The sequence below is a fragment of the Mus caroli genome, chromosome 17 (assembly GCF_900094665.2).
Source record: "Mus caroli chromosome 17, CAROLI_EIJ_v1.1, whole genome shotgun sequence".
Lineage (NCBI taxonomy): Eukaryota > Metazoa > Chordata > Mammalia > Rodentia > Muridae > Mus > Mus caroli.
Window position 1 is genome coordinate 26,486,217 of NC_034586.1, and position 11,473 is coordinate 26,497,689.

The 11,473-nt window shown below is 43.1% G+C and overlaps 1 protein-coding gene across 1 annotated transcript in view; it reads left to right on the forward strand.

Moving 5' to 3' along the window:
• The first annotated feature begins 11,027 nt into the window (after nucleotides 1-11,027).
• Nucleotides 11,028-11,473, forward strand: part of Dnah8 (dynein axonemal heavy chain 8) — a 248,314-nt gene continuing 247,868 nt past the window's right edge. Inside the window, exon 1 of the mRNA XM_021186523.1 lies at nucleotides 11,028-11,250. The gene's annotated coding sequence lies outside the window, so the exon portion shown is untranslated. The remainder of the gene's footprint in view (nucleotides 11,251-11,473) is intronic.

Consider the following 11,473-nt stretch of genomic DNA (forward strand, 5'->3'; position numbering starts at 1 on the left):
CCAGTGTGGGCTACATAGTGAGTTCAAGGCCAACAATGGGCTTCATGTGACTCAGTCTTAAAAATAAATTAAAGAAGCTTTGGTTCTTGGTGAATCTTTCCTTAATCTCTCCCTCTCTCATCCCCTCCCCTCCTTCTCACTTATCTATGACCACATGATTAACACTAGGGAGAGAAATGTGACAGGAACAGATAGCTCTAATGTAACAGAACATAAAGGAAGAAGACAAACCTGGTCTTGGGAGAAAGAGGTATATGTCATATACATGTAAGACCAATATAATAGGTTCTGTGTGCAGAATATGTAATAAAAAATTACAGATCAATGAAAAATACAAACCAATAAAAAGTGGCAAAGAGGAGAACAGGCAGATTGCAAAACAGAGAACACCGTGTGTGAAAATTAACTTCAGTTTTCTAGTACATAGGGAAGTCCACTTCCAAGGTCTTCAGGTTAACTTTTTAAAGTAAAAACCATCATGGGTAGTGTGGAAGGCAGAACACTGGAATCAACAGGCACTTGCTGGCAGAAATCTAAATTACTAGAAACTTGTGGGGAACCTATTTGACAGCAGTTGGTGGAGCTGAGGGGAGCCCACCCTAGGACTCACTGCTAAGTATTTACGCTAGACAAAGATTATTATACTTATAGTCCACATGACAAACAAAAGAAACACAGCTGAATTGGGAGAGTGGAGGGGGCAGGGCAGAGAGTGGCAAAAGCTACATGTTGAACAGTAGGAAACTAGGTAGGTGATTATTTTCATAGACTGGATTATGAGACATAAATGAAAAAAAATCTGCCAGAAATTCATATTCTAAAGTGGATAGATTCCACAAATAGAAATAAAATGAGTTAGCTGAGGCTCTGGCTCCATTAATAAAGGGCCTGCTGAGCAGACATGAGGTCCTGAGTTCAAATCCCCAGAATCTATAGAAAAAACTCAGTGGTGCATGCCTGTAATCCCAGAGAGATAGGCAGAAGCCTGGAGCTTGGTTAAGCAGCCTAGCCACACCTATGAATTTCAGGATAAGGAGAGATTCCTCTCAAAAGAACAAAAGGTGGAGTACTGAGGAGAGACACCAGACATCCACCTCTGTGCTTTCTATCTGCAGGCAAATGTTCAGATACCCACACTAACAAGTATCACACACACAACACATCGTAGACATATAGAAGAAGCAATATTAGTTTAATTGGTAGAACAAGCACACACAGCACACCTTTTTTCCCAGAAGATTTAGAATATGCAAAACAATATAGGGTATTGATTATATCTAGCCAAACGCAATCTAGTTGTGGAGTCTTGAAGCTCCTGGGAATAAACAAGTTCTTCAAGGACAGGATTTCCTCTAAGGAGCAGTGTCGAAGAAAAAGGTAGCTGGGAGATCTGCAGAAAATTTAAGAGTCCACCATGCTTCAATTTAAGGCTCACATTAGGCAAACAAATGGTCACTGTATTATTCTTTATTTCTTCATATATAGCATAAATATTTTATACTATTTTTTGGTTTTTTGTTTGTTTGTTTTTTGTTTTTCGAGACAGGGTTTCTCTGTGCAGTTCTGGCTGCACTCTACAGAGTGGCCTAGAACTCAGAAATCCACCTGCCTCTGCATCCCAAGTGCTGAGATTAAAGGTGTGGGCCAGCACTGCCCGGCTTATAATACCTTTTTTGAAAACTAAAAATGTTAATCTATATATACAAGCAGAAGAATATATAGGGATTGTGGGGGAAGAGCAATTTAGAATTGGTTTCCATTTAAGAAACTATGAATTCCAGTAAGTTCTAAAGAATTCCCCAACCCACTTCTTTTTGAGAGAAGGTGCCATGTATACTGATCTGGAACTTGTTATGGGTAAGGAAGACCTTAGACATCTGATCCTCCTGCCTCCACCTCCCAAATGCTGGGATTTGTGCAAGCTCTCTACTAGCTGAGCCACATCCCAGCCCTACAGTTCTCATGTGGGGCATAAGGGGTGTACCACTTTCCTTAGGGTGACGTAATAAATCGTCACAAACCCGATGATTAAGCCATGGGTTAAGTTAGAGATGCCTCTGTGGTTAAAAAGCACTTGTTACTCTTGCAGAAGGACTGGCTTCAGTTCTGTGGTGGGTTTGAATATGCTTGGCCCAGGGGGTGGCACTGTGAGGAGGTGTGTGTCACTGTGGGCATGGGCTTTAAGACCCTCATCCTAGCTGCCTGGAAGTCAGTCTTCTCCTGGTTGCCTCTGGAACAAGATGTAGAACTCTCAGCTCCATCAGAGCATGCCTGCCTCAATGCTGCCTTGCTTCCCACCATAGCAATAAAGGACGGAACCTCTGAACCTGACAGCCAGCCCCAATTACATGCTGTCCTTTATAAGAGTTCCTGCGGTCATGGCGTCTCTTCATAGCAAGGAGACCCTAACTAAGACAAGTTCTCAGTACCCATGTGGCAGCCCACAACTGTCTGTAACTCTGTCCCAGGGGATCCAATGCCTTCTTCTCTCCTCTGGCATTTACATGCACATGGTACACACACACACACACACACACACACACGTTCACACACAGGCAAAACATTTATACACATAAAGTAAAAATAAGTAAATATTTTAAAACGTAACTCAGATCTGTTCTTTCCCGTGCTCTCCTTTTCAGACTCAAAGGGAAAATGTGTCCTTCCTTTCTTTTCTCCAGGTGTTGGTGACTCCCAGACTCTGAAGATTTATAGATTTATAGTTGCGCAAATATCAGTCTCTGGTCTGTCTGAAGGTGAGCAGCTTTACTGTGTCTCTGCATCCGCAGTGCGCTGCTTTTCTCTGATAAGGACTTCAGTCATAGAATTCAGAGCCTGAGCCACCATGATAAGGCCTCGAGATCCTTAATTTAACAGCATCTGTCAAGACTTTGTTGCCAAATAACAGCACACTCACAGGTACTAGAGGATTCATTAAGCCTCAGGCATATTTTTCAGGGGACACAGCTCAACGCATTATCAGGGATGTGTACCTGTTACTTTACTTTCATTGGTGAAAAATCAAGTGTAAGAAATTGAGATGGCAGCCCAGTGGCAGAGGCAGGCAGATCTCTGTGAGTTCAAGGCCAGCCTGGGTTACAGAGAGGGTTCTGGTACAGCAAGGGCTACACAGAGACCCTGACTTGAAAAACCAAAAAGGAGGAAGGAAGGAAGGAAGGAAGGAAGGAAGGAAGGAAGGAAGGAAGGAAGGAAGGAGAGAGAGAGAATGCACTCCCATGTACGAGAGAGAGGAAGAGAGGGGAGAGAGAGAGNGGGGNGGGGGTGGGGGGGAGAATTGAGATGGTTAACATTGTCAGCTTTGTAGTACCTAGAATCACCAGAGAGATGGGTCTCTAAGTGTGCCAGTGGGATTATCCTGATTGATTTAATTGATGAGAGAAGACCCATTACTACCATGATCTTGGGACAGGGATTCCTGACTGAATAAAAAGAATAAAGCTATCTAGCCACGGGGTCTCTGTATAGTAATAGGCGATACAGCCTGTCATGGTGGGGAAATCATGGAAGCTGATGACCAAGGTGACTGGTCACATTGCATTAAGCTCACTACCACCATTTTTTTTTTTTAAAACAGGGTTTCTCTGTGTAGCTCTGTCTGTCCTGGAACTCACTCTGTAGATCAGGCTGGCCTTCTCTCTCTCTCTCTCTGTCTCTCTCTGTCTCTCGCTCGCTCGCTCGCTCACTCTGTATATGTGTGTGTGTGTGTGTGTGTGTGTTAGGGTTTTATTGCTGTGAAGAGACACCATAACCAAGGCAACTCTTATAGGGCAAACATTTAACTGGGGCCGGCTTACAGGTTCAGAGATTCAGTCCATTTATCATCATAGCAGGAAGCACAGCAGCATCCAGGCAGACATGATGCTGAAGGAGGAACTGACAGTTCTACATATTTTATTTTATTTTTAGCTGTTTTCTTCATTTATACTTTAAATGCTATCCCCTTTCCCAGTTCCCCCTCCACCCCACCTCCCATCCCTCCCCCCCTCCCCCTGCTCCCCAACCCACCCACTCCAGCTTCCTGGCCTTGGCACTCCCCTACACTGGGGCATAGAGCCTTCACAGGACCAAGGGTCTCTCCTTCCATTGATGAAGTTCTACGCGTTGAATCGAAGGCAACCAGTAGATATTGACTTCCAAGCAGTTAGGAGGAGGGGCTCATTGCCCAACCCCTGAAGTGACACACTTCCTTCAATAAGGCCATACCTCCTAATAGTGCCACTCCCTAGGCAAGCATATTCAAACGACCACAGAGTGTATGTGTGTGTGTGTGTGTGTGTGTGTGTGTGTGACTGCAGCAATAGGAATTAGCCACGTGGATTATTTCATATATAAATGGCTCAGCAGTGAAGAACATTTGTTCTTCTCCAGAGCTCACCATGTTGGGCAGCTCACAATCCCCTGTAACTCCAGTTCTAGGAGACCTCCTGTTCTCTCTAGCTTTAGTGGGTCCCTGTACTCATGTGACCTATACTCACAGTCACACACATACATACTAAAATAAATCTTTAAAATATAACTACATGCCAGGCACATGCCTTTAATCCCAGCATTTGGGAGGCAGAGGCAGGCAGATCTCTGAGTTCGAGGCCAGCCTGGTCTACAGAATGAGTTCCAGGACAGCCGGGGCTACACAGAGAAACCCTGTCTCAGAAAATCCACATGTATATAAACAACTTTTGCAGTGTGGCATTGTGACATCTAAGCATTTGGAGTAACTTGCTTAGACTTTTTAATTTTGTCAGCCCCATAAATCTTGTGCTGTTTTTTGTTTGTTTTTTGTTTTGCTGATTTTGCTGATGAGACTTGAAACCAAACTCATTATGAAATTCTAGAGTTTTGAAACTCCAATGAACTTAGAACATTTGGCTTTTATTGTTCGATTGTTTGTTTTTAATGAGGGCACATAGGAGTGATTTCATAATTAGGGTTGGCCAACTAGTTAGTTATTAGCTAAGTAGGACAACTTCAGTACTGAATGTCAGGTTTTCTGAGTTTGTTCACTGCATTAGTATTCTAGGCTAAGCCTCTGTTAATAGCTAACGCCTGTTAGGTGATTGCTGCGTGCTACTGTGTGTGCTAAGAGCTTTCTGTTTTCCTTTTTCTTTTTAAAGATTTATTTATTTTAGTATACAACAGCTGTCTTCAGACAGACCAGAAGGGCACCGGATCCCATCACAGATGGTTGTGAGCCATCATGTGGTTGCTGGGAATTGAACTCAGGACCTCTGGAAAAGCAACCAGTGCTCTTAATCACTGAGCCATCATTCTAGCCTGCTAAGTGCTTTCTATATGCATCCCTCATTATATTTTAAGGGACATTTAAATCTCAGGGTCTAGGGTCTTATACATACACGTATGTCACGGGGGTAGAAGCCTGAGGCACACCTGGGCATGTTGTGAATAAAGTTGGGAAGCTGAGAGAGAGGAATGTTGTCGCTTAGCTCTCTTGCCCCTTAGTCCTCAGCCCATGGAATGATGTCTTCCACATGTAGAGGGAGTCTTTCCCTTCAGTGTGTGTGTGTGTGTGTGTGTGTGTGTGCACGTGCATGCGCGAGTGTGTGTGTGATAAAGTTCCACATGTTACACCGTGGTGTTTACTTTTTCTTATGCCTCAAGAGAGCTCTGTTTTACGCAGTTTTCCTGTGTCTTGGGACTCAAGAGCGTTCTCATTTGGCAGTGTTCCATGAACTGCTGGAGGCCACGCCCCTGCTGTTCTTCTTTCTTGGTTCTCTCTCTCTTGAAGGTAAGCCCGTGGAGAAGAACCTCTGCAGGGACAAGATATTTAGGGTGGATGTTTAATAATAAAAATGTTTTCCTATCTTGAGTCTAAGTCACTTTACTGGGGTGGCTGACCTGCCTGAGTTCCCTTTGGGTCAGAAACTGCAGTCTCTGGCATTTCACACCTCATCATAAAACAGCAAAAGATTGAGAAAAGGATTAATTGCTAGAGCCTTTCCCCTTTTGCTTGTCAGGCTAAGGGGAAGTTTGGAGCAATAAACTTTTATTGAACCAGAAGAAGAGAATCACAGTCATAGAAGGAAAAACTTTTACACGAGCAAATATGGATTAAATTCACATAAATTCATATACAGATTCATACACACATTTATAAATCTCCATTTAAACCAGTTGGGCCCAGCTTTCATTCTATCTCATGATTACATACTTACACACACACATCCATACTTACATATGCATATGGAGCAAAAGACCAAGCACCAGTGCAGAAAGAACTCACTCATTCTAAATAAAGAATAAACTTTATTTTAAAAGATAAAAGATTCTTTAGATAAAGAATGAACTCCAATCTTTATTGCATAGAGAAAGAAAAAGCTTCTATCCTCTTATTGCTAAATGTATCAAACCCAAGTCTGTAAGAAGAAAGCATTGTCCTCTTTAATAAGACTAAACCTGACTTGCTATTAAGAAAAGACCCGTTCTGTCCCATGGTAAGGAGAGACCTGGCTGCTCCTTCTGCTCTCTGTGGCTTCTTCTTTTTTCCTCTTTCGCTCTGCATTCTGCATATTGCTCTCTTAGTAGTTTTTTTGTTTGTTTGTTTTGTTTTTTTTGTTTTTGGTTTTTCGAGACAGGGTTTCTCTGTATAGCCCTGGCTGTCCTGGAACTCACTTTGTAGACCAGACTGGCCTCGACCTCAGAAATCTGCCTGCCTCTGCCTCCCGAGTGCTGGGATTAAAGGCATGCGCCACCATGCCCGGCTTCTCTTAGTAGTTTTAATTGCCTTATAATTTCTGAGTTATCCCACTCTGCATTTTCCTTCTTGTCTTGCTCTCTCCTCTTGCTCTGATGTAGCAGTGCCCTTGCTCCCCATGCCACACTTCCAATGCCACACTTCCAATCCCACACTCCCCATGCCACACTCCCAATGCTATGTTCCTAATGCTCTCTCTCCAACATTATATCTTCCAAGGTGATCTTTACCAGTCTTTTGTACTTTTTCTAGGAGAATAGATCACATGGTTTTCCAGCCCCCCTTTTTACTAGAAGTTCAAACATAAATTGAATAAGAAGCTTACAACCGAGAATGTTTACACGCATATCCATTAAAAATAATTATCTGAATAAACATCCATCATCTGTCACCAGTTTCCACAGGTTCATGGAGAGATAAAAAACATAACTTTTGTAATTAAGTTATTAGTGAAATTTTGTATAGATAAACCCAGTCAATTTTTTGTCTTCTGTCCTTGCACCTACAGTAAATTGTTATAGTCTCCTTTCAATGACCTTTGGTTAATGGTTTTACAACCTCTTGGAATGTGTGCTAAGTTGTAGATGCCTGCTTGCTATCTCAGAAGCAATTAACTCATGACACTTGAAGCCTGGCAGAGTTCTCAATGCAGTTTTGAAGTCAGAAAGGATTTAATAGCACTCCTAGTATAAAGGAACTTAATAATTACTAGTCTAATTTTAGGAATTCTTACAGGATCATCATCCATTTGTCTATATAGCATCACTACAAGACAGTATATCTTCATAGTTCTGCAGAAATCTGCTCAGAAGGGTAGGCTAACACCTAGTGATTTATATACACACACACACACACATATATATATATATATATACATATATATATATACACATATATATATATACACACACACATATATATACACATATATACACACACACATATATATGTACACACACATTATATATATGTGTGTGTGTATACATGTGTGTGTGTATATATATACATATATATATATATATGTATATATATTGGTTTTTCGAGACAGGGTTTCTCTATGCAGCCCTGGCTGTTCTAGAACTCACTTTGTAGTCCAGGCTGGCCTAGAACTCAGAAACCACCTGTCTCTGCCTCCCAAGTGCTGGGATTAAAGGTGTGTGCCACCATACCTGGCTGCTCATATATTTAATAGTACCAGAAAAAGCATATTAATAGCAGGAGTCTTTCCTAAAATGAAATTCTCCTCAGCCTTGTCTAAAGGAACAAATCTGTTGTAGATTTTTTTTTTAATCCATGGCGGACTCATCTCAGGAAGATCACCTGCTAGTTTTTTAGCTTCTTCTAGATGGCTCCTGGCATTGAATGTAGTTTCCTGCTAAACTTAATGAAGCTATGGCCCGAGTCACAGAGCCCACTAATATAATATACCAACAGGTATCATCCAAACGAAAGCTCTGAGTCACGGTGCCTACTAACACAATACAGCAACAGGTATCATCCAAACGAAAGCTCTGCCTCTACTTAGCATTATTTCTTTTTAAAAGATTTATTTTTATTAATGATACATTTGTGTCTGGCTAAATGTAGGTATGTGCAGAACCCTGTGGAGGCCAGAAGGGGGCATTGGATCCCCCGGAGCTGGAGTTATGTGACTGATGAGCTTGGATCTGAGCTGGGATCTGAACTCCACCCCTCTGTCCTCGCTGAACTCCCTACCTCCCAGCCCCTCGTACTACTTCTTTACTATGTACTTTCAAAGGAATTAGATACCACTTTACATACATGAATGTATTTAAAACTCTTTAGGATAAGTGCTACTCAGTAATTTGTTTCTTAACTAGGTCAGGACATATAGATGTAGACATGGCATGGATAGATGGCGAGGAGCCAAACCTCAATCCGTGCCATAGGAGGATTAAAAAAAAAAAAAAAACCTCCACCAACAGGAGAGGTGAACTTATGACTCACAGCCTAGTGAATGACTGGATGGGCACATGGGTTCACCAGCATCTATGGTACCAATGGCCTCAGTGGACACTATGGACCAGAAGCAGGTAGCAGTTTGGGGCAGTTTAGCAATCTAGATGAAGGGCTCAGCATCTTATATAGCAAACAGTAAACAAGTTGGTCTCCATCCCCCAGGCTTTCATGGGTTTTCATGATGTGGTGTTTGTTGTGGCCTTATTTTGCTGCTTCGGTAGCTAAGGGAGCACCTTGGGCTCCCAAGGTCAGTTCCCCCTGAAGTTGGACATGTCCTGGGTCCCACAGAGAGACAGTCTCACCCTAAATCTCATGCTCTCCATTGCTGTCTGGTAGCCCTTCCCAGGCAAGCACTCTGGGCATATTTAAATGGATATCTGTTACAAAGATTCCCTTGGCTCTTGTCATCTCAGAGGAAAGAATTCAGTCAAGAGACAGCACGGACGGAGTTTATTTAGCAAAGCAGAGCAAGCCAGCCAAACAGATTGAAGTGGATTGTCCCAAGGGGGGATGGCGGCACAGTGAGTCCTCTGTTGTGGATTTTAAGTAGTTTGTTTTAAAAATGGATATTTATGAGGTGGGTGGCACATTCACAGGTAAGGTGTGACTCTTTCCTTTACAAAGCATACAGGACTCTTCCGCCAAGATGATTCTACCCAGGACGCTCTAGCAAAACCTATAAAGAAAAAAAGGGGCCAAAACCACGGTGTGAATTACTACGAGGTTTCCTTGTCTCAGATAGTTGTCGTGTCACCATGCAAAGTATCTGAAAAACAAAAAAACAAAAAACAAAAACCAAAAAACCAAAAAACAAAAAACAAAAAACCAACCAACCAACAAGGTAAAGCAGGAACGGTTTCTTTTGGCTCACAGTCTCAGGGTTCATTTCAGTCTGTGAGCGCTGAAGCAGCAGCTAATGTCAGATGTTGGGAAGCAGAGAGAGATGGATGCCGATCCTCAGCTCTGGTCTCCTCTCACCTGGTCCAGGACCTCAGTCCACAGAAAGGTGGCTCCTTTTGTGGGATGAGTCTCCCACTTCAATTAACCTCATCACCTAGACTGACTCGCCAAGAGCCTTGTCTGCTAAGTGATTCTAAATCCCATCAGGTTGACTCTGTTTTGTGCTAGGCCTCCATCTTAGTACTTAACGACTGTTTGCCCTAGACTCAAATCCCTGGAAGGTTAGTTCCCAGAAAACAACCTGACTTAGTGACTCTCACCCAAAGAAAAGTACAGCCGTAACCATCTGTTTTGTTATCATGAGGATATGACTAACTCCTGGTTTTGTTTTTGAGGTTGTTTCTACTTCTTGGCTTCTGATACTTGCTTACACAGACACCCAAGGACTCTGTTGGGTTGCCTGGACCACATAACTTGGCAGATCAGACCCACTTTCTGCTTGCTTGCACAGATATCAAAGGTCCTCTTGTGGTTTTCCCATTTAAAACCCATCTCTGGGGGGGATGTAGAGATGGCTCAGCAGTTAAGAGCAATGGCTGCTCTTCCCTTAGGCCCTGAGTTCAATTCCCAGCAACCACATGGTGGCTCACAAACATCTGTAATGGGGTCTTATGCCTTCTTCTGGCATTTGGGCATAAATGTGGGTAGAACACTCATATAAATAAATAAATAAACAAACAAACAAACATATAAATCTTTTTTTCTTTTTTTTATTATTGGATATTCTTTATTTACATTTCAAATGCTATCCCCAAAGCCCCCCATACCCTCCTCCTGCCCTGCTCCCCAAAATAAATAAATCTAAAAAAAAAAAAAATCTCTGTACCCTTCCAGCAGGACACATCTGCGACTTGGCTTTATGGGTGTCAAACAATAGATCCTGTATTTAAAACTGGATCGAGTCTGAGGTTTTTATCCCAGGACTCTCAAAGTCTCTAACACTAATTATCATATCCCTTTTTCTTCATGCTCCTCAGCCTATCCCCGGTCACTCAGAGCAAACTAACACATCTAAGTAATTCCGTTATACAAATGTAACACTATGCAATTTCCGGAAATGCAAAGTCCACAGCAAACATTGTTAACAGTTTGCACAGCTCTATGACGTTTTCCCCCTCAAAGATTTCTAGAATGCTCGCAAGATACTGGAACATGATTGAATTCTCACAGGGGCCCCACCCTCACAATTCCCATCTCCGCTGTGCAGAGTACCCTAAACAAAGTTTCAGTTCATCAATTGCATAGGTGAGTTATCTGATGGTCAAGCTCTGGCCCCCAGAGCGAGGCACCCGAGGCATCCGCGGGGCGCGCAGCATCTTGCAGGAGCCAGCGCGAGGCGCCTCGCCCAACTTCCTTTGTACTCTCAACGGCTGAGCCCCGAGTAGCAGCAGAGACTGAGGGCAGCTCTACCAGAGCAGCCACTGTTGGGACCCGCTTTGGTGGTCTAAGGTTCAAGACAGCCTCCCACCAGTTTGCAGGCAGGTGAGTGAGTGGTGGACGCGAAGCTTGGAATGGCGAAGCTTGGAGTGGTGGATGCTGAAACTACCACCTGGGAAGTGCGGGGCTCCTGTCAGGTGCTGGTGAGACCTGTCAATCCACGTCTTAGTATCTTACTCCACAACCCCGCCAGCTCCTTTCAAAAAGTGAAAGTTAGAAGTTAGTGGTGAGGCACCTGGTAGTAAATGTATGTATGGTGGGGGTGTGGGGGACGGAGTTGAAGGAAAGAAACAAGGAGGGATGGGGAAGGAGAAAGAAAAGAAGCCAGGAGGGAGGGAAACAAGCTGGGAGAGAGGGAGAGAGGAA